We start from the raw sequence: 23,935 nt of genomic DNA, 5'->3' as shown, positions 1-23,935 counted from the left end.
TTTTGATCACTTTTATGTCACGTTTTATTGTGTATGGGGAATGTAATGCATCTTTATAATTGGGGGGGGGCTGTGTTGTGTTTGGTGCACACTTTTTTCACTTTTTTTTTACTTTTACACTAGTGTACATTACTGTACACTAGTGTAAAATACTTAGATCACTGTTACAATACACTGTAGTACCTGATGTACTGCAGTATATTGTATCATGTCTCATGCTGACAGGCAATAGCCACAGCCACCCCTGTCAGCATGAGGCATCTCCATGGTGACCCCGGGGGCCTTTATTAGGACCCCGGATAACAATGGAGACCACCAGGACATTAGACGGCGCCGCGGGACATCATGATCGCATAAGTGACCCGCGGCGCGGCCGGGACACACCGACACCCGTTAGATGCCGCTGTCATGGTTTGACAGCGGCATTTAACGGGTTAAACTGCCCGGGCAGTTACAGGAGGGTGTCAGCGGTCACACTGACCGCTGATCACCCGCTCTGCAGCCGCCGCCGGGCGGTAATTTATTCCGATGCGCTACGTTAAAAGGCGTACGCATCGGAATAAAGCCCATTAGTGGCCGCCGTGAATATACGTGCGACGGTCACTAAGGGGTTAATATCCCACTCCATATTGGATCCCCTTAGTGCCCACCCTCTTAGTATTGGTACTGCATTCAGAAATGGTGCACCGCTAGGGGCCCCTATTCAGTAATGGGGCCTCCTTAGTGCATCCACTTAATATTGCCTTGCGGGTGCAGATGTAGATGCAAGTGGTGGACACCCAGATATCACGTGGTGTTAGTGACACCCTGATACACACAAAGTCATGAGGCCTTGCACACAGGGTCTTACATTATAAGTTTCATTCATGCAGATAAAGGCTATAGCAAAAAATGAGGAAAAATCACATAGCCTTAGGGCTTTATCCAAGTTCAGCTGCCAACGTAAATTAAATGCCGAAAGTTCGGGTTCGGATGGACGCGAGCATGCTCGAGGTTCGCTATTCTCTAGTAAAGATCTAAGCTTTATAGGGATATGTTACTTTGATTAACTCTAACCCCTGATCTTTGTGCTGTAAGGCTATGTTTACATTACGTATATCACCGGCCGTTCTATGATCTAGCCGGATCACAAAACTGCCAGTGTTACTGAAGATCATCCCGGCTGGCACTACAGTATCGGCCGGATGATGTTCACTTCTGCTGAATTCGGATGCGGGGGAACCAGTTTGCGCCCACATCTGAATTCACCGCTACACGCAATGGAGCGTGTGGCCAGAGCCGCATGCTCCATTGTGTGAACTGACAGGTTCTCTGCAGTCGATATTCAATGAATAATCAGGTTTTTGTGTGGCTGCTAGCGACCCTGGCCAGAATGTATACTATGGGGGACATTTATCATTTGTACCTTTTTTTGAGAATATTTTTTATCACTGTGCACTGGCTTATATGTTTGCAGCCTAGTAAGGTATTTATGAACATTCACATGTTGGTTCATAAATCACCTGCTATAGCTTCCCTGGCGCTGCACATGTTACTGAAGTTCAGTTTTAATCATGGCCATTGTTGAAAATCGGCAACAGCGGCCGTGATTACTACTGAACTTACGTTGTGTGAACATGGCCTAAAGCTGTAACTACTCTGTCACTCATTTTTAAAGGGTTTATCAGGCGAAAAAATTATTTACTTAATAGTAATTTAAGTACTTTACTTCTATTTAAAAACCTTAAGTCTTCTTATACTTATCAGCTGCTGAATGCCCTGCAGGAATTTTTTTCTTTCCAGTCTGACACAGTGCTCTCTGCTGCTATCTCTGTCCGAGACAGGAACTGTTTAGAGCAGGAAAGGTCTTCTATGAAAATTGTCTACTGTTTTGGACAATTTCTGTCTTGGCCACAGACGGCAGCATAGAGCACTGTGTCAGACTGAAAAGAATACACCACTTCCTGTAGGACATACATCAGCTGATAAGTATGGGAAGACTTGAGATTTTTAAATAGAAGTAAATTACAAATCTATATAATTTTCTCAAACCAGTTGATTTGAAAGAAAAAGATTTTCACTGGATAAATCCACAATGCATACACACAATTCTTTCAGTTTATACTGATAATTAGGCTGTCACATCAAAAAAAGGATTACTTCATTAAAGGAGAACTTTGTAATGTGTGTTAATAAGCTATCTGGCCCCATCCCCCCCACTGGAGGCATGGTAAGTATATCGGCTGTGTGTGTCTATGTTGTTTTTTTTTAGGGGGGGGGCTGCCAGAGTACTCCTTTAAGATTTGACATTGTACAATTAAATGTAACAATGCAAAAAAAATGATAATCATGCGGCAATTAAGTAACTGTGATGGTGAGGGGGGCACATACTTAAAGGACGAATGGGATAAAAAGTAGGAAAATCAAGGGATGAAAGCGACTCTGTACCCACAATCTGACCCCCCCAAACCACTTCGGATAGCTGCTTTTAATCCAAGATCTGTCCTGCGGTCCGTTCGGCAGGTGATGCAGTTATTGTCCTAAATACAACTTTTAAACTTGCAGCCCTGTGTCAAACGGGAGTATCTGTGCCCTAACCTTGCACCACCCCTCCGTCCCTCCTCCCCACCCTCTTCATAATTAGGAATGCCCCTGGAACATTTCCTCCATGCTGAACATTGCACAGGTCCTTAACGATCCAGCCCATGTGCCGGGCCGCCACAGGGGGAATAGGAGGCAATCTGCCTGGAGCATTCCTACTGATGAGGAGGGTGGGGAGGAGGGACGGAGGGGTGGTGCAAAGTTTGGGCACAGATACTCCCGTAGGGCACGGGGCTGCAAGTTTAAAAGTTGTTTTTTAGGACAATAACTGCATCACATGCCGAACGGACCCCAGGACAGATCTTGGATTAAAAGCAGCTATCCGAAGGTACAAGTGGTTTGGGGGGGGGGGGGGGGGTCAGATTGTGGGTACAGAGTCGCTTGAATTCTCCCCATAATTTCTTTATCATTACTTTTAAATTGAGGAAACTTTCTTCTTACTAAATACCCAAACAAAAGACACAAGTCACAAATTATATGTATCACAATTGATTGAATCTCACGTCATTCAACTCTGGACCTTTCTTACAGTGGGTTAAATCTTCTCACTATTCTCAAAAATAAATAGAACTTGACACCTGAAGATGCTTTATACAGGGGCCATCATGGCATGACACACAAAAAGGTGCTCATCTGGGATGTAGCTGTAGGCTCATCAGCCATGATGCAAACATTCAGTTTCAGGGTGGAGCTTCTGTAAACTGTAGTTGGGGGGCTCTGTAAAACGGTGGAAGGAGGAGGGCTCTGTAAACTTCTGAGAGGAGGGGAGTCTACACTGGTCCAGGGACCAGTCATTGTAAACTACTGGGAGAAGGAGCTCTGTAAACTATACTGCCTCAGAGAAGTACAAACAAGAAAGAGAGAAGATTCAGCTCACTGATGCCGCTGTGTGCTGTCACAGTGCTTACCAAAAAGTAGTTAGCCTAACTTGGTGAGGGGGAACCCCTTCCCACAGTTTAGGGGTCCAGTCACAACTTCTTGGGTGTCCAGTTTAGTTTAGGGGTCTAGTCACAAGAAGGCTAAGGCTCTGATAGAAACACTAAACTTATTTAAGACCTTTACACCTCCACCAAATGGATAGGCTTGCTACCTCTAATTGTCATAGATGCAGTGGGGAGGAGGTGGATTTTATGTGAATTTATCAAAGTTGTGTTTCAAGGTCAGACATGAAATTGTTGCAAAAGTTTTATGGTTGCTCAAAACTTTTTTGTCACCAGTGTTACAAGCATCTCACTTGGAAGTATAACTCAAGCATAAAGCATTTATGCAAGGTTTTTAACTTAAAGTGTACCTGTAGTTATAACTTTCAAAATCCAAATCAACAGTAGATGTGATATAAAGCAACTTTGCAATTTACATTCATTATTTTTTTGTTTTATTATAATGGAAAACACTGCACTTCCTGTTTTCTGACTTTTTTTTTCTCAGGAAACAGTCAGAAAACAGGAAGTCCTGTGTTTCTCAGGCCATCTGAGCGGTCACAGAGAGAAGGAAGTCATGTGACTGATGGACACACTGAGCCGTGACTCTCTGTACTAGCCGGATGTCCTGTGTTTAATCTGTCTTTTACAACCAGCACAAGTCAGAAAATCTGCCTACAGGAGACTGGACCTGGATTTCTGGTAAGTTCAGCTTTTTTTTTACATGATAACAACAAAAATAATGAATGTATATTGCAAACTTGTTTTATATCACATCTACTATTTATTTAGATTTTGAAAGTTATGACGACAGTGACACTTTAAAGGCATAGATTTTGCACAGGTTGATTCCAGCCTGGAGAATATAAACCTTATCACATAGTTGCAACAAATTTATTATACAATGTGCAACAATCTGATTTGTCACATGTAAGCAGGCCAAAAACAGACCTGTAAACAGGACATACTCTGCAAATAATGCATTTCTCAATTGTTGTGGACATGTCCAAGTGATTTCTGGAATAATACTGGGAAAACCTTAGAAGGGATCCTCTAATGCCGCCTACTCTGGCAGGTCATTTGTTGGGCATTTTAAATAAGGAAGAAAAAAGCCTCATCATACTGGAAATCTCATTAGGGAATCCTCGGACTTAAGGTGGTGGATGGAGAGATGTCCTCCTAAGATATTTCACTGGCTACATAAGGAAAACGGCTGTATAGCCTATAAAAAAATAATGTACTTAAGGCCCTCAAAACTAAGAACAGAAGGCATGTGGTGTAAATCACCAATTACACATAACCCTCAGACTTGGTGAAGTCAACGGCTTAGATGTTGTTGATGATAAGTCTACTTTCAGGATCCAGGCTTGTAGACTGTATTTCTTTAAATTGCTTACATCCCATACAAATTAGTAAATTGCTTCTATTTAAAGATCTAAAGCCTTCCAGTACTTATAAGCTGCTGTATGTCCTGTAGGAAGTGGTTTACTCTTTCCAGTCTGACACGTGCTCTCTACTGCCACCTCTGTCCATAAAAGATATTGTCCAGAGTAGCAGCAAATCCTCATAAAAAACCTCTCCCTGTGACAGCAGAGAGCTCTGGAAGGAAAACTCCACTACCTACAGGACATACAGCAGCTAATAAATACTGGAAGACTTAAGATTTTTAAAAAGTAGTAAGTTACAAATCTGTAGAACTTTCTGACACCAGTTAACTTGAAAACTTTTTTCACCGGAGTACCCCTTTAAGTATCAGGTTCCAATGAAGTCAATGGAAAAACATCTGGTAAACGCATTCTGTAAAACTGGATGATTGAACTTTACACCTGTAAAATTAAGCGCAATGGACTGGATCAATTGCTTTAGTGTAATATTCAATTAAGTAGATACTGCTAAAAAGTACATGAAAGCCTTTACCTCTTAGTATTTTTTGAGTATATACTCTAGTAGTCTGATCTCCTATTAAAATAATGACGGAACATCAATGACAATAAAATCTCTAAACCATATCAAGGGAATATGGTAAAATACATACAGAACATTCTTTATGATCTGTTTTTTTACTAAATTAATAAGTATAATTTTCTCAGCACTTACCTTTCATTGCTCAGTGCATGGTTCCCCTTGAATGTGGCAACTGTGTCTAGTCATTGAAAACTTGTACAGTGTGTTCTTTTCTGCATTAAAATAGGAGAAGTATCAGTTTCATTAGTGTCCTCATCCCATTATATTACACAATACATGGTGTGTTTCTGCTTTTGATCACAATGATGTTTCATCCTATCCATATTAAAAGTATTAATAATTAACAGGAATTGTGCTGTTTGCTGAGGTGATTGATGGAGTAGCAACCTTGTGTTTGATATGGCAATCAATTGAGGCATGCAAATATCTATTTGGAAAAGCAGCCTTTATTTTTTGGCTTTGAAATTTTTTATAGCATAGGAGAAACATAGGTAATGTATGATCGACAATAGGAAATGGACAGAAGGAACCAGGACAAAGCAGGGTTAAATAGTTTGTATTAATTAAAGGGGTTGGCCACTTTATAGTAAAATAGTCCAGTGTACAGTATTAAGTGTAATCACATTATTAACTGACAGCAGCCCCCTGTGTATCTCATAGAGCTAAAAACAGACTCCCCTCCTCCAGGTTGTGCTGCCATGCTCTGTGGTGAGTCTGTCCATAAGATGGCCGACATGGAGGAGCATGTGATCCCAGTGTCCTCCGTAGGCATATACAGATTCAGTGGTGGACACTGGGGGGTGGGGCATGGTCACATGCTCCTCCATGTCGGCCATCTTATGGACAGCCTCACCACAGGGCAGGACAGCCCAGCCTGGAGGAGGGGAGTCTGATTTTAGCTCTATGAGGTACACAAGGAGCTGCTGTCAATAAGTGCAGTGAATACACTTACTAATACTGTACACTAAATTATTTTACTATAAAGTACCCCCCCTGGAGCAGGTGTAGATCTGTGCTCCTGCCGTGCCCCTCTTAGTAAATCTGGCTTGGAAATGGGGACAGGGCCCTTTTTAAGACTGGCGTACGAGAATACCGTTCTTAATAAATGCCCCCCTCAATGCACATATGCCCACTAGTGCAACCTGCTCAGAATTACCCACTTACACACAAGGCTTCTTAAAGGTACCAGTTATATATACGGTGCAGTGATGCAATTTATGGAGCAAAAGGTCTCAATTAAAGTGTTGCCCCAATAGCTACAATATCTTATTTTTTTATAAGTTAAAAGAAATCTAATTTTTTTTTTATTGGGACAAGATTGCCCTTTAGTGTGTTCTGTTGGTGTAATTTCCTTATTTTCATCATCTACTGTTTTGAAATGTTAAAAAGGGAAATTGAACAGTTTTATCAGATTCATACAGAAACAATATGTGTCTGAAAAAAAATCAATGTGGTAATCAATACCACATAATAAATGCATTTACAGGATCTCTTAATGTGTATGTCATGACCATACCTGTGTCGTGCCAGTAGCTGAGCTCGACACGACCCTCAGCTCGTGGTGTACGGCCGAGACTGCGCAGGTAGTGAGGTTTGTTGCGGTTGTATCATGTATTTGCATTTGTCTAAACACTGTACTATTCCTTCTATAGTAATTGACTTTACCACACAAATCTGTTCCCTGCATAGTTCCCTCTGGTCACTTCATAGTTAACTTTGTTTTGCCTTGGTGATTTCTGTGACTGGCAGATCTCCCTGCCAGTCAGTGTGTTTTCTTTTCAGGTGTCTGTGTTTAGAGATCAGGGGGATGGTCCAATCCCATTCTGGACCAGATCACTGACCTCCTATAAATCATGTCCAGAGTATTAACCCCTCGCTGGCTATTGAGTCTAGTTCCGCTCTAGCAAGCTCAGTTCTCCTGTGGCTTTTCCTGTGTGTTACCCTTAACTTTTCTGACCCTTGCATCTATACCTAGACTATCCTTGTTTTCTGCCTGCTCTGACCTTTTTGGCTGTGACGTGGCAGCTCTTGTTGGATTTTATTTTTGTACGTCTGCTGCCCACTCTTAGTGAACTATACCTCTGGGAAAGCTGTGCTGCACTGCAGCTGCAACATGTAACCTGCCTAAAATGATAACGATAATCGTAACTATAACGCAAAACATGGTATAATTTGTATTACTTTGTATTGCAGGAAATACAGTATATTCTCCCCCAGAGTCAACTTGTGTGGGTGATTAAAGCGAAAGTACCACCAGGTACATGGCTTTAGGTTTTTTACATTAACAGACTGGCACTGGGATGGCATTTGAGCGGTCCTTTCTTTGAACCGCCACCTGGTTCCCACGCACGGCGCCAGTCTATTTCCAAGCGCTGGCCTATCCTAGTGTGATTATCTCCCCTCTCCTTTGAATCAATGGAGCTACGTCACAAATCAATGGAGCTGCATCACAGAGGGGAGGGGGGTCCGTCACCCTGCCCTGAGTGCTCCGGGGCAGGCCGGTGCTCGGGAACAGACTGGTGCCGTGCATGGGAAACCTAGCAGCGGTTCAAAAAAAGGCCCACGCCACTAACATCCCCATGCCGGCACCAGGCTGTTAACGGACAACTCCCACAATTTTTTTACCTTATTTAACACACATTACAAAGTTATATAAATTTGTAATGTGTTAATAAGGTATCTGGCCCCCTTCCCCCACTTTCCGACCCCCCGACACCCCACATGGAAGTTAAGTAAAGTATACAATACCCTATTACTCTCGACCCCCATCCTCTTCTCCCGGGCGCCATCTTGTGACTATTTCATCAGAGCCGGAGGGCGGGCCAGGTTTTCATCCTCCTCGGCGTCTTCTAGTAAAATGAATGGGGAAGGAAAAGGCTGCTGGTGCACTTGAGCCCTGATTGGCTGAGCTTGCTGAAAGCCATGTGATGCGCTCCAGCCAATGAAAAGGCTGCCGGTGGTGAAGTGGTGCCGGAAGTGAGGGAGATCGCAGGACGGCAGCCGGAGGTGACGGAGACAAGGACGGCGGGCGATTCAAGTGGGGATCGTCACCGGAGGGATGGTGAGTATGGTGTGTGTGTCTGGTGTCTGTTTTTTTTTTTTTACAGGTCCCGCCGGAGTTGTCCTTTAATGTAAAAAACCCATAGCAATGCACCTGGTGGTACACTCACTTTAAGTACATATACTTACATGTACTAAAGCTGAAGTAGTGCCACTTGGGTGTAAAGGGCTGACAGGCCGATGTCAGAATGGCTTGGCACTAGAGGGAAGTGTCAGCATCAATGTGGGCTTAGGCAGAGTCTGACACTTATGTAGTGGTGAGCATTATGGCACTGATCACTGCTCAGCAACACGGGGTGTAACAACTGCGGCAGGGAAGTATGCCCCTACAGCTTCTGTATCAGACACACAGCCTGTATCCTGTACTATTGCATGAAAATAAAATAAGATGTCAGAAAGCGATGACAAATACTGGTCTTAGTATATTTGGCAACTATTGTAAGTGCCACTAAGCAATGCTCAGAAGCGCCATAAAAAATGAATGCCTGCTTCCATTCTATTGACCCTTACTCTCGGAATTAGTGGACACTCCAGCTTTCCGACCCCCCACTGATAAGCTAGTTATTCTTGATTTTGTTAACAGGAGGTAACTTTTAATCTTGGGATAGCCCCTTTAAGGTTAACACTGGGACAAACAAAAACAGCAATTGAGTCTTTTTCATGTAATCTAATGGACAACAGATTGCACTGGTATTAGCATTAGGCCCCCTTGTCTGCTGGTACACAGGATATACAAATAGTGTGTCAACTGCAGGGTTATGGTTCCTAATACATCCTGGGTCACAGTCTTTCTCTTCTCTATAGACTGTCTGTTATATACTGAGCTCCTCCTCTGACCCATCTGCATTTCTACTTCCCATTCCCTTTTCGTTCCAGTAAGATTTCTCCAGCATGACACAAATGTTCTCCAGTGCAGAATTGCAGACGCAACAGAGATCAGCGAGTACACGGGCACAGGAAGAGATTGTACAAGACCGTACTGTTATTCATGCCGGCAGACAATAATTGAATGTTACGTAACATGGCCCTTCACACATTATTGTTTTCACTGTGATGTGACATCAGAATTGCTGGCTTTTCATAAGAAACTGTTATAATGAAAATATAAGGTTTGCATTCTATGTGGCTTTTTATGAAATACAGCATGTACAGTAAAGTGCATGGGTTTTCTATGGCAACCAACATTGCAGCAGTACAGTTCACAAATGTAACCCGCGAACATGGGAAATTTGTGCTTATTCTAGTTTTTATAATTGAACATTTTTGCTCAGATGGGGGGTGCGTTCACAAGTACAGCATCCACAGAAAATTTGATGGTGCAGATTTGATGCCCTATTCAGTTACTGCTGATCTGCTGTGGATTTGTTGCGGATCCACACCATCAAATCCGCTGCACTACTGTATGTGTGAAGCTACCCTAAAAATGAAGTTTAAATCAAAGTGAACACTGTGCTGATTTGTGATAAATAGTGCGTCAGTGTACAGACACAGATCCTGGAAGCAATGGAGCAGAGGCGCAGCCCTAGTGTAGTGCGGCTTAACTCAGTTGAATCAGGCTGCACTAGGCTGGTTTGTCATTAGGAAAAAGGGTTAACTGGTCAGGGTGGAGAAGAGAGAGTCACGTGGGAGGAGGAGTTAAGGGGGGTATAAAGGCTGAGGCGGGCGGAAATACGTCATTGCCCGCCTAGTCAGGAAAGTGAAAGTCCCACCCTCCCTCCTTTATTTGGTATTAGGTTGTTTATAGTGGTCAGGGGTTGGCGGGGTAGAAGTGGGCCCCTTGGAGGCAAATTGTAGGTGCATGAGTGGGAGACATGCATCCAACTGCATTTATGGTGGGTCCTGTCGGGCAATAAGCCCACAGGGGAACTGGTGCCTTTGGGTGCTGTAGTAGTATTAGTGGTAGTGTGCTGCTGTAAGTAGTATTTTTCTGACAGTGTCTGACACTGCTCTCTGCTGCCACATCTGTCTGTGTCAGGAACTGTCCAGAGCAGAATCAAACCCTATAGAAACCCTCTCCTGCTCTGGACAGTTCCTGACACCAACAGAGGTGGCAGCAGAGAGCACTGTGTCAGTCTAAGAAGAATACACCATATAAGACATACGGCAGCTAACTATTAAAGGTTTGAGTTCTTTATTAAAAGGAAGAAATTTACAAATCTGTATAACATTCTGGCATCAGTTAATTTGTGTTTTTTTCTCCAGAGTACCCCTTTTCCAAGACTTCTAACACCCTCATAGGGTCCATTTAGACAAAAAGATTATCTGACAGATTATCTGCCAAAGATTTGAAGCCAAAGCCAGGAATGGATTTGAAAAGAGGAGAAATCTCAGGCCTTCCTTTATAACCTGATCTCTGTTTATAGTCTGCTTCTGGCTTTGGCTTCAAATCTTTGGCAGATAATCTGTCAGATAATCTTTCTGTGTAAATGGACCCATAGATGAGTTTATTTCAACAACCCGTTCACTTAGGGTCCTATTAGACGAATGACTAACGATAAATGATCGCAAGCGAGAGCTACCTAAAATTGATCACCGTATAAGCGTCCATTTACACAGAAAGATTATCTGACAGATTATCTGCCAAAGATTTGAAGTCAAAGCCAGGAATGGATTTGAAAAGAGGAGAAATCTCAGGCTTTCCTTTATGACCTGATCTCTGTTTATAGTCTGTTTCTGGCTTTGGCTTTAAATCTTTGGAACATTTTTTGGCATATCCAAGGGATGTACTGTAAATTTCTAATATATATGCAGCTCCCTCCTCCTTGACCAGCATATGCTTGCTTAAAGCCTCTGGAGATGATGAGAAGCCAAAAGCAGCTGAACTGGCTGCTTTATGCAGTTTATGTAACTCCGATGTAGGTTGATGAAAGTTACGTAAACAGTTAAAATCAATTAGTGTTATGGGTGACAGGGGACTCTACTACCCTGTTGGACACCTCTAGCCTGGATACAAGATAAGATATGGTTTGATATAGAGGATACAAATTCTGTATGGCATCATGCTGCACTTTTGCCCACAGATGTTGCTGCTAGGCCTGTAGATCCTGTATACTTGTAGGTTGCCGAAGCTGACAAGCCTGCTGCTCCCATAGATGCTCGAATGGCAATAGATCTGGTGAGGCGACGGGCCAAGAAATTGTTACAATCTGGAGGAGATATCCCTGGAAACCCTTGCTGAGTGTTCAGCAACATCCTGCTGAAAAAGAGACAACACATGTTGCTGCAGGATGTCCTGTACATATCACTGAGCTGTTAGTGTCCCTCATATCACTACTAGGTGTGCAGGTCATTGTCATATGGCCTAGATTTTGGTAAATTCTAATTATTTACATATCTGGATAGCACTGATCTCATAGATTGTTGCTTACTTACAGAATCTGTTACAAGGCTCCAGCAGCGCGCAGGGAGGGCTGCATGAGAGATCACTGGATCAATTGCAAACACATTTCTTACTGTGCAAATGGTCCAAATTGCTCATCCCCCCACCCAGTGTAACAGTATCCCCATCCCCCACTGCATTTCATATTTAAACATGCATAGATCCTGGCTGCTGACTGGCTTATTCACCTTCCTGTGTACTAAAACATGGCTGGACCACTGTACACGTAAAGCACTTTTTACCCCTTATCCCTGTTTCCCCATGGATTGTAAACTCTTATGAGCAGGGCCCACACTCCCGGTATTTGAATTGCTGAATAGGTTGTTACTCTGATATCAGTATATATACCCCTGTATTGGGAATATAAATAAAGACTACTGTATATTGTTATTGTTATTATTATTATTATTATTATTATTATTATTATTATTATTATTTAAATTGAACTACTTATATATCATATAATCGCAGTTTACATTTTTTTCCATAATGGCCCCAAGATAAAATACTTTCCAATAGTCATCTTCCAGGGTATTGAAATACTTCCGTGACTGAGAGGTCATGGTGGATTTTTCCTACTTCGGGACTATATAAAGTGTGACATTAGCGACCTCTAGTGGCAGATACAGTAAATATCACTGACATTTTACGTCATTCTCAAGTGATGATAAAAATCAGTATAAACTGATAACTGTATGGGATAACTCATTAATGGCAATATCCATCACATATATACTGTATATACAGCGTTGTCCCCAAGAGGTTGAGGCAGTATAATATATATGTGCAGAGCTGATCCTCAGTGTCATTTGCAGCAGGTGTCCACTGTATTGTATGAATACAAAAGACATGATCACAGGTAACTCTGATCATGACTGTATAACCTATATGCCATGGACAATATGGTAACTAAGAGGGTTAGTTGAGAGAACCATCAGCACCCAAAGGGCAGAATTTATCAAAGATGTGTAAGGTCAGAGACATACAGGAGGTGTGGGCAGCGGCATGACGTGTTAGCCGCACGCAGGACCCGCTCATGAGCTCCAGGATGAATCCTGATCAGCCTCTCCGGGGGAGTTGGACCTGGCTAGGGGATCATGACTACAGTAGACTATGTGGCTTACCTGAGGCACCGCCACAAAGGCTAACATGAAGTGGGATACACAGTTTGCTTTATAGCTCTGTTGTCTTGGAGATTTGTATGTGTGTTTCGGGGTTGATGTTATTTGCCTCATCTGCCTAGGCCACAAATTTACCTTGTCCTGGCCCTGCCAGTATGCTTCATAGAATCCCCGGTGAAATAAACAATGGAGGTGTGAATAGAAATACAACATCCACATCATATCCCACATGGATGAACATATATGTTTTCTTACAGTGGGTAGACAAAAGGAGAGCATATGTGATTCCTTAAATTGTTCCTATTATTTACCTAAACACTGCAGAGGTGCCTTAATGACTCATAGTGTGAGCTACAGATAGAGGCCTAGACAGTGGCGTAACTACCAGGGTCGCAGCAGTCGCCGCTGCGACCCGGCCCGCCACAAGGGGGGGCCCGCGGGGCCCGCTCGGCCCCTGAGGCCCCCCTCATCAATCACTCTTGTGACCGCAAGCATTGTGTTGCTTGCGGTCACAAGAGGCCGCCTCCGTCTGCCCCGGATCATGCGCTGCTGCCGGGGGTGTTGCGTCCTATCCCCGGCAGCGCGCGCATCATAGAGTTCACTGCTCCGGCACAGGGAGCGCACATTAGAGACGCTCCCTGTGCTGGAGGTCCCAGCACAGGGAACTCTATGATGCGCGCGCTGCCGGGGATAGGACGCAACACCCCCGGCAGCAGCGCACGATCCGGGGCAGACGGAGGCTGAAGAAGAAGAGGATCGCCGGGGGAGCGCGTTGTTAGGTGAGTTGTGTGTGTTTTTTTTATTTATTTTTATTTGTTTTAATAAAGGAAAGAGGGGGCTATCCAGTGTCGGACTGGAGTGCCTTGGCCCACCAGGGGAAATCATTCTTGGGGCCCACCCTTCTGCCACCGCACTTATCTATGGTAACATTAATAAGGGTCCATTAACACGGCGTGATATGGGGCAGCATAGGGCTGCAAATGATTGCTAATCAGCAGGGCAGGTGATGTGCAGCCGACAGCAATGATCTTAGCCGCACAAAAGATCAAATCAGTCGACTATGGGACATTTGCTTGCATGTCAGCAGATCTCTGGCACTTTTACATGGGCCGATCATCGGCTGAATAGACTTCCTAGGAGCGCTTGTTACCGATTATTGGCCGGTGTAATTAGGCTATAAGACAATTTTTTTGTATGATAACGCTGTATACTTAGATACAAGTCATACAGCTACCAATAACACCAGTATACAAAGAGCAAATATCCCCACACATATTACCGCTATATAGTAACTGACCAAATCCTGTCTATCAAGACCGATATTACCAATAAACCAGTATACAGGAGGGAAATAGTATCACCATACATATTACCGCTATACTGTTACTGACCAAATCCTGTATACTGAGACCAATATTACCAGTATACAAGGGGGAAATATTACCGCAACACCACAACCATTGCTACCATATTGTTACTGACCAAATCTGGTATACTAAGACCAATGAACACCACACCAGATTACAAGTAACAAATAATACCCCCACATACTGACTAACACCACCACATACTGACTAACACCACCAAATACTGACTAACACCACCGCTGCTACTGAATAAAATCCTCTGAACAAAAGATCAATATCCCCTCATACAGTCATATAGAGGTAGCCCCAGCTCTACACTATATACGTTACAGTGCACATAGATTTAGTGACTCACAGGGGACGTCTTCTCTGATCAGAGTTCTTCCCTTTTCATCTTCTTCTCCATCTGCCCTGGGCCGTTATGAGAACTTCTCCGAGCCACGAATCCACAGAATCTGCCAGAGAAATATATTAGGCTCCTCACTCTGTCACCATCCTCATCTCTCTACAAACTGCACATCTGTACTGTCCCCTTTACACCTTCTCTCAGTGATTAGCCCTGACTATTTGTAGCGTGTGTATATGTGTGTATATATATATATATATATATATATATATATATATAGTGTACACACCTTGTAGATGGCCCCTTTTCTCCATATAGATGGCCCTGTGTGCCTCTACTATAGTAGAGATCCCCCTCTGTGTAATCCCCTTACAGTAGATGACAACCTCTGTGCATTCCCTATATCAGGGGTAGGGAACTTCTCCAGCTGTTGCAAAACTACAACTCCCATCATGCCTGGACAGCCACAGCTAAAGCTGTAGTTTTGCAACAGCTGGAGAGCCAAGGTTCCCTATTCCTGCCCTATAGTATATGGCCCCCTCTGTGTAGTCCCCTTATAGATGACCCCTCTGTGTAGTCCACTAAAGTAGATGCCCCTCTCTGTGCATGCCCTATTGTATACACACCGCACCCAGTATAGTTACCCTTATACATTGTTGTCCCCCTCTGTGTAGTGCCCTTTATAGATGCCTCCTCAGTGTTGTCCTCCTTATAAATTGCCCCCAACCAGTGTCCCTTATAGATGGCTCCCTGTGTTATCCCCCTTATAACTGGCCCGCTTGTGTTATCCATCCCCCCATATAGATAGCCCCCTTATGTTGGCCATCCCTACCCCCCATATAGCTCCTTATGTTGTCTATTCCCCCGTATAGCCCCCTTAGGTTGTCCTTGCCCCATATAGCCCCTTATGTTTTCCTTCCCCTGTATATAGCCCCTTATGTTGTCCTTCCCCTGTATATAGCCCCTTATGTTGTCCTTCCCCTGTATATAGCCCCTTATGTTGTCCTCCCCCTGTATACAGCCCCCCCCTTATGTTGTCCTTTCCTGTATACAGCCCCCTTATATTGTCCTTTCCTGTATATAGCCCCTTATGTTTTCCTTCCCCTGTATATAGCCCCCTTATGTTGTCCTTCCCCTGTATATAACCCCCTTATGTTGTCCTTCCCCTGTATACAGCCCCCCTTATGTTGTCCTCCCCCTGTATATAGCCCCCCTTCTGTTGTCCTCCCCCTGTATACAGACCCCCTTCTGTTGTCCTCCCCCTGTATACAGACCCCCTTCTGTTGTCCTCCCCCTGTATACAGACCCCCTTCTGTTGTCCTCCCCCTGTATACAGACCCCCTTCTGTTGTCCTCCCCCTGTATATAGCCCCCCTTATGTTGTCCTCCCCTGTATACAGCCCCCCCTCATGTTGTCCTCCCCCTGTATACAGACCCCCTTATGTTGTCCTCCCCCTGTATATAGCCCCCCTTATGTTGTCCTCCCCCTGTATATAGCCCCCCCCTTCTGTTGTCCTCCCCCTGTATACAGACCCCCTTCTGTTGTCCTCCCCCTGTATATAGCCCCCCTTATGTTGTCCTCCCCCTGTATACAGCCCCCCCCTAATGTTGTCCTCCCCCTGTATATAGCCCCCCTTATGTTGTCCTCCCCTGTATACAGCCCCCTTATGTTGTCCTCCCCCTGTATACAGCCCCCCTTATGTTGTCCTCCCCCCTGTATACAGCCCCCCTTATGTTGTCCTCCCCCTGTATACAGCCCCCCTTATGTTTTCCTTCCCTGTATATATCCCCTTATGTTGTCCTCCCCTGTATACAGCCCCCCTTATGTTGTCCTCCCCCTGTATATAGCCCCCCTATGTTGTCCTCCCCCTGTATACAGCCCCCCTTATGTTGTCCTCCCCTGTATACAGCCCCCCTTATGTTGTCCTCCACCCTGTATACAGCCCCCCTTATGTTGTCCTCCCCTGTATACAGCCCCCCTTATGTTGTCCTCCACCCTGTATACAGCCCCCCTTATGTTGTCCTCCCCTGTATACAGCCCCCCTTATGTTGTCCTCCCCTGTATACAGCCCCTTATGTTGTCCTCCTCCTGTATATAGGCCCCCCTTATGTTGTCCTCCCCCTGTATATAGCCCCCCTTATGTTGTTCTCCCCCTGTATACAGCCCCCTTATGTTGTCCTCCCCCTGTATACAGCCCCCCTTATGTTGTCCTCCTCCTGTATATAGGCCCCCCTTATGTTGTCCCCCCCTGTATACAGCCCCCCTTATGTTGTCCTCCCCCTGTATACAGCCCCCCTTATGTTGTCCTCCCCCTGTATACAGCCCCCCTTATGTTGTCCTCCCCTGTATAAAGCCCCCCTTATGTTGTCCTCCCCCTGTATACAGCCCCCCTTATGTTGTCCTCCCCTGTATATAGCCCCCCTTATGTTGTCCTCCCCTGTATATAGCCCCCCTTCTGTTGTCCTCCCCTGTATATAGCCCCCCTTCTGTTGTCCTCCCCCTGTATATAGCCCCTTATGTTGTCCTCCCCCCTGTATATAGCCCCTTATGTTGTCCCCCCTGTATACAGCCCCCCTAATGTTGTCCCCCCTGTATACAGCCCCCCTAATGTTGTCCTCCCCCTGTATACAGCCCCCCCCCCCTTATCTTACCCCAGTGTCCCTTATAGATGGCTCCCTGTGTTATCCCCCTTATACCCCCCCTATGTTGTCCTCCCCCTGTATACAGCCCCCCCCCCTTATCTTACCCCAGTGTCCCTTATAGATGGCTCCCTCTGATAAAAAAACAAAACAAAAAACACAAGACTACTCACCTAACCACACGATCCCCCGTCGGACGCCGGCCTCCTCTTCTCTCTTCTCCTGACAGGTGAGCAGCTCCGTTGCGAAGTGCCGCCAGCGCCATCACTGACCTCAGTGTGCGCCGCGGTGGCTGGGACTTCCGGTATTCGCTCCATGAACCGGAAGTCCTAGCCACCGCGGCGCACACTGAGGTCAGTGATGGCGCTGGCGGCACTTCGCAACGGAGCTTGCGACACTCTTGTGATCGCAAGCAAATCTCTGCTTGCGGTCACAAGAGTGATTGACAGGGCGGGAAGCCTACGGCTTCCCGCTTTGTCAATTAGAACACTTCCTTACATTTAACTGGAAGCGATTGTTGCGATCGCTTCCAGTTAAAAAGGGAGGCGCGGCCCCCGGCCCCCCTAGGAGCGGGGGGGCCCACTCCAGCTCGGGGCCCACCGGGGGTTTCCCCGGCCCCCCGGTGGCCCAGTCCGAGCCTGGGGCTATCTATAGGAGGGAAGGGGCCATTTATAAAGGAGGGGGGAGAGGTGGCCATCTATAAAGGGGGGCAAGAGAGGGGGACCTTCTAGAGGGGGGGTATCTATAAGGGGGGGGGGAGGGGGACCATCTATAGGGAGGGGGGGGAGGAGACCATCTATAAGTGGGGGAAGAGTGGGACCATCCATAGGGGGGGAGGGGACCATCTATAAGGGGGGGAAGAGGGGGACTATCTATAAGGGGGGGAGAGGGAACCATCTATAAGGGAGGGGGGAGAGGGGGATCATCTATAAGGGGGGGGGGGAGAGGGAAACATCTATAAGGGGGGGAAGAGGGGGATCATCTATAAGGGGGGGGAAGAGGGGGGCCATCTATAAGGGGGGGGGAGAGGGGGACCATCTATAAGGGAGGGGGACCATCTATAAGGGGGGGGAGGAGAGGACCATCTATAAGGGGGGGGGAGGGGACCATCTATATAAGGAGAGGGGAGAGTGGGCCATCTATAAGGGGGGGAAGGGGCCATCTATAGCAGAGGGGGCCATCTATAAGGGGGGGAAGGGGCCATCTATAGGAGAGGGGGCCATCTATAGGAGGGTGGGAGAGGGGGCTATCTATAAGGGGGCAATATATAAGGGGGGAAGGGGCCATCTATAAGGGGGGGCATCTATAAGGGGGGCAACATGGGGGGGAGAGGGGGCTTTCTATAAGAGGGGATATACAGAGGGGGCATCTATAAGGAGGCTACATAGTAGGAGGCATATACTATAAGGGGGGATACACAAAGGAGGCATCTATAAGGAGGCTACATAGTAGGAGGCATATACTATAAGGGGGGATACACAGAGTGGGGACCATCTATAAGGAGGCTACATATAGGGCATACACTATAAGGAGGTCACATAGTGTCAGGGTTACCCACTAAATGAGGCCAATACAAATGTGCAGTTTGTAGAGAGATTACGATGGCGTCAGAGTGAGGAGTCTAATATGTCTGTCTGGCAGATTCTGTGGATTTGTGGCTCGGAGAAGTTCTCATAATGGCCGAGAGCAGATGGAGAAGAAGATGAAGAGGGAAGAACTCCGATCAGAGAAGACGTCCCCTGTGAGTCACCTGATGTAACTGCACTGTAATGTATATGGTGTCTAGAGCCTGTGTGGAGCTGTGTCCACCTCTATATGACTGGATGCGGTGATACGTGTACAGTGGATGTTATTCAGTAGCAGCGGTGGTGTTAGTAGGTGGTGGTGTTAGTAGCAGCGTTGGTGTTAGTCAGTATGTGGTGGTGTTAGTCAGTATGTGGTGGTGTTAGTCAGTAGCAGCGGAGGTGTTAGTCAGTATGTGGTGGTGTTAGTCAGTATGTGGTGGTGTTAGTCAGTAGCAGTGGTGGTGTTAGTCAGTATGTGGTGGAATTATTTGTTACTTGCTATCTGGTACTATGTTTTATTGGTCTTAGTATACAGGATTTGGTCAGTAACAATATGGCGGTAATATGTGTGGTGATAATATTTTCTCTTCCTATCTTAAGATCGTTATTCGTAATATCTGTCTTGGTGTATATATATATATATATATATAATATACACATATACCAATAGCATCACTTGGTCGAGGAAGGGGGGGGGGGGGCCCAAGTTGACCTCTCGCACCAGGGCCCAGGAATCATTAGCTACGCCCCTGGGCCTAGACAATGTGCACAGCAAAGATTCCCATACATCTTAGACTTAAGTCGGCCGAACCCACCACTTGTGGCAGATTTAGCCGTTGGCTGTCAATCACTCTGGGTAGGCAGGGTCTGCACATACAGCCGATGGTGGAGGATGGAAGACAGAGGCGGACACAGACTGCAAAGGGCCCCTGTGCAAAAAATGTGTTTCGGTTCCCATAACCTATTTGTTTCTCCACCTTTCTGCCTTAAGGGTACAAACACACACACCGATGGGATACATGTCCTGTATGTGGCTGCACAGGTGGGATACATGTACTGTATGTGGCTGCACAGGTGGGATACATGTACTGTATGTGGCTGCACAGGTGGGATACATGTACTGTATGTGGCTGCACAGGTGGGATACGTGTACTATATGTGGCTGCACAGGTGGGATACGTGTACTGTATGTGGCTGCACAGGTGGGATAAGCGTTCTGTATGTGGCTGCTTAGGGGAGAGAGGAAAGAGAAAAACAACCATGCTAAAGGGGAAGGGGGGCACAAATATTGGCAAATAAGGCATAAACTTACAATCAAACATCAGCATCAGAGGGAGGGGGGGCTCTGTGCTTTCTCTTCCACAGCCCACCCTCTATCCTACAACTTTCAGCAGCCTGACAGACACACTGACAATAATCACTCACTGTCAGAGCTGCTGCCGCTGCTCCCCTTCACAGTCCCGTCCCTGGCAGTCATTACCCTGAAGGATCCCTCCAGCCCCTGCTATCACATGTTCTCTGTCCTCTCCTCCTCACACAAGGCATGCAGGACAGTGGAGTACAGAAGGGGCTGTCAGCAGCAGCAGCAGCGTGCAGGAGGAGAAAGGAGAATCAGCCCCAGCCGGACAAAGCATCCAGTCACTAAGTGGGCCCCACAGCAGCAGGGGGCTCGCACGGGTGCTAATACCGCCTGGGGGGCCCATTACAGACATGTGCCATGCTGAGCTGACACTTTATAGTCTAAGCCTGTGGGCCCCTCTACGGGCCTGGGCCCCTGTGCAGCCGAACAGGCTGCACAAGTGATAAGCCTGCCTCTGATGGGAGACTTGGATGCCAAATCACAAGCAGTATGGATCTAAGAATACACTGCTGCTTGTGATCTTTAAACTGACAGAACAGATATATATATCTTATATACATACTCTTGCTGTCAGTTTTCTGTTATCAGCGTCACATCCCCTGTTAAACAGGAAGATGTAAGGCCGTCAATGACAAATTTTAAAGCCTGCACTAAAGACCTAATCAGTGGATGATCATGTGTTTTTCCCCGTCCTTGGCTGATTGTTGTCACTTTTAGGTGGGTTGATTATCGACGTCAGGAGCGTTTCAACATTTAAAAGGCTGTGGAGGAGAGTTGCTTCCAGAGACCATTAGTAGTTGAGTTCACTTTCCAGTAACCCTAGCCCGGTCGACCTTTTTCGGCATCTCATGGTTCCCAGCTCTGGTAAAAGGAGAGCTCAGAATTTTTTCACTTGTTTAAACTTATTTAGTCTGTTCTCCAACCACAAAGCATATTGTGCTACTAATTACGTAACAGAGGTACAGCTTTGAAGACTTGCTCCAAATTTGCTACTTTTTAGCTGGGTCTGCATCTGGTTTACCAGGTGGGTGGGCAGATGAAGAGGCAGGCATAACTTGTAGTGTAAATTTACACCACAAAACAGCCTAATATGCTGGATTCTTTAAGAGGTTTGCCCTCTCAAAAAAACAGCATGGGTGAGAAGAGTAGAGCTTTAGTTAAAGTTATGGATAGCGGATAAGTGTTACACGCTTAATAAGACAGCTGCCATTCTGTGACACGGCCGTGTCACAGAATGGCCGATGTCAGTAAAGTTCATGCCAGCGGGTTTGGCTGTACCTTCCGGATGAACTTCACTTCTTTTGATTTGGAATGCAGGCACAGTCGGATGTGCCCACATTCCAAATCACCATAACGGACAATGTAAAGTGCGGCCGGAGCCGCACCATCAATTTTGTGTGGCTGCTAATCAATGAATAGCGGCCACACAAAAATGATATGTCAGCTTTCTATGCGGCTGCATGGAATCCCGAGCCGGAGTGTATACAGAGTGTATACACTCCGTCTGGGATTCCATAGGACACAATGTTATTTTAATTTTCAATAAATAGCGGCTGGTGTTGTTATTTATTGAAAATTTACGTTGTGTGAACTTAGCCTTAAGCTGGAAAATTCCTCTTACTTAGAGAAGCGTAGACCTGGTGTTACTTTAGAACAAAACATATTTTGAAAACCTAGGTTCAGCATAGCAAGACCATTCCCTGGAGAACATACCTCCCATCTAACTGACCCAAAGCAGAAACAATGGGTTATCCTTAAAGAGGTGTTCCTACTTAGATGTATTTGGCTACTTTCTTCTGATTTGTGAGGGTCCCAGTGGTTGTGTTTACATTATTGGGAGGCAATGCTTTGTAAGGGTTTTTTCTATGTATAGATATATGAATATATGGATGTAATATTATTTTACAGCTCAGACTTTATTTTTCTTGCAGGCTGTCTAAACCCGGTTACGTCATGAACAGGAAAACTTAACACGGCAAAGTAAAATAATCAGCTAGAGAAGATACCATGACCAATAACTCTTGCTGTTTCCTTTACAAATATTTGCACTTGTTTTCTGTGGGTCACTGCAAGGTCTCACTCTGGTAATAAAAATAAGGAGAACCTTCGAGTAACCATCTGTGTGTACTCTTCTCACAGCCATATATCGATAACCTTGTGGCATGTATCTTATAAACAGGACGTAAACCACCTTTAATTCTATATCCTGTTATGATAACCTATGGAAGTGAGTGTTGTGTGGGGCCGGGGACAATATTAGAAGGATATTGGATATAGTCCGTAGTCTAGATGTCCATAGTCCAGGGAAATAGCTTATAGTGTGTGTAGGTTTGTGTGCTTTACAAAAAGGACAGAGGCCAATAAGGTGAAAATATTCCTAAATAGAATAAGTGAGTTTCATGTAAAAAAAAAAAAAAAAAAGTAAGTGAATTTTTATAGAAATGGGAACATTCTACATTCAAAGAATTAAATCTGCACAGATGCAGTCTCAAAGAGACCATATAGCCTAGATTTGTTTTTTTATTTGATTAAATTCAGATACTGAAAAATATAATGGAGCAGCCTTCTTCACTGAGCCATTTTAACAGCGATATGCTTTATGGCAAGCCTCATGGACATAGACACAATGAACATGTACAGACCCTATTCTTTGTATTAAACACATTTGTAAGCATGCTCTGTAACATCTATGACCTACACTTTTCACTGTATTCTGTACCGGTCATTCTATAGCAGCTTCCTCCTTATCACAGACAGAACAGGAAGTGTTAACTTTAAGCCTAGTGGCCAGAATGAATATTTAAAGGGGTACTCTGGAGAATGAAAAAAATGTTGTTTTTTGCTAATACTGTACATTGCTATAATAAAAGTGCAGTATTTTTTTTTCTTTATATAGCCACTTCAGTTTCTGCTGCAACCAACATTTGTGTGAGGGTTAGGGTTAGGGTTAGCCCTGCAGTTACTGATCCCCTGCTCCAATCAAGTGCTGCCGCACAGCAATGTCCCTTTTTATTATTATCCTAATGCCATTATGGCAGCTGTCCAATCTAATGATTGCAATTATACTGTAAGTCCCCTGGGGGGGGGGGGGGGGGGGGGTTATAAAATGTAAATAAAAATAAACAACATTTTTAAATATGGTAAAGGTTGAAATCCCCCTCTTTTCCAAAAAATAAAAGTGTTATGGCTCTAAGAAGACAAGGAGGAACACTGCTTCGTTGTGATGTGGACCGTCAGTGCGTCAATGACCACAAAGTGGTTAAGAACCTTTAAAGGACAAGTGCCATGAAAAACTTTTTCCCAGTAATTGAAGCACATTACAAAGTTATATAACTCTGTAATATGCTTCAATCACCTATCTGCCTCCCTTTCCTGTCTTTTCCCCCCTCCACCCCCCACCAGGAAGTGTCCTAACTCACACAGACCTGATGACTGCCGTCACCATCACCAGGCAGCTCCTTCTTGTGAGGATGAGTCATCAGCAGGAGGGCTGGTCTAGCTCCTGTTACAGCAGCCCCCCCTCCCCAGTCCAAGTGATGGCTTGCAGTTGTTCAGCCAATGGGAGCTGAGCAAGCTGAGTCACCTGACAAGGCAGGGGGGGGGGGGCTGGTGTAACAGGAGAAGGAGCTGAGA

General features: G+C 45.3%; 1 protein-coding gene and 1 long non-coding RNA gene across 2 annotated transcripts in view; one reads left to right on the top strand and one right to left on the bottom strand.

The window, feature by feature from the left end:
• Positions 1-8,298, bottom strand: part of LOC138795895 (odorant receptor 131-2-like) — a 34,272-nt gene extending 25,974 nt beyond the window's left edge. Inside the window, exons 1-2 of the mRNA XM_069975610.1 lie at positions 8,214-8,298; positions 5,598-5,677 (exon numbers count right to left, since the gene is read on the bottom strand). The gene's annotated coding sequence lies outside the window, so the exon portion shown is untranslated. The remainder of the gene's footprint in view (positions 1-5,597; positions 5,678-8,213) is intronic.
• Positions 1-22,381, top strand: part of LOC138795896 (uncharacterized) — a 99,269-nt gene extending 76,888 nt beyond the window's left edge. Inside the window, exon 5 of the long non-coding RNA XR_011363683.1 lies at positions 22,234-22,381. This is a non-coding gene — a long non-coding RNA (uncharacterized lncRNA). The remainder of the gene's footprint in view (positions 1-22,233) is intronic.
• The last annotated feature ends 1,554 nt before the right edge of the window (positions 22,382-23,935 follow it).

Source organism: Dendropsophus ebraccatus, chromosome 6 (genome assembly GCF_027789765.1).
Source record: "Dendropsophus ebraccatus isolate aDenEbr1 chromosome 6, aDenEbr1.pat, whole genome shotgun sequence".
In the NCBI taxonomy this organism is placed as follows: domain Eukaryota; kingdom Metazoa; phylum Chordata; class Amphibia; order Anura; family Hylidae; genus Dendropsophus; species Dendropsophus ebraccatus.
Note: the sequence above shows the minus strand (reverse complement) of the source record. Positions and strands in the feature narration are given on the sequence as shown.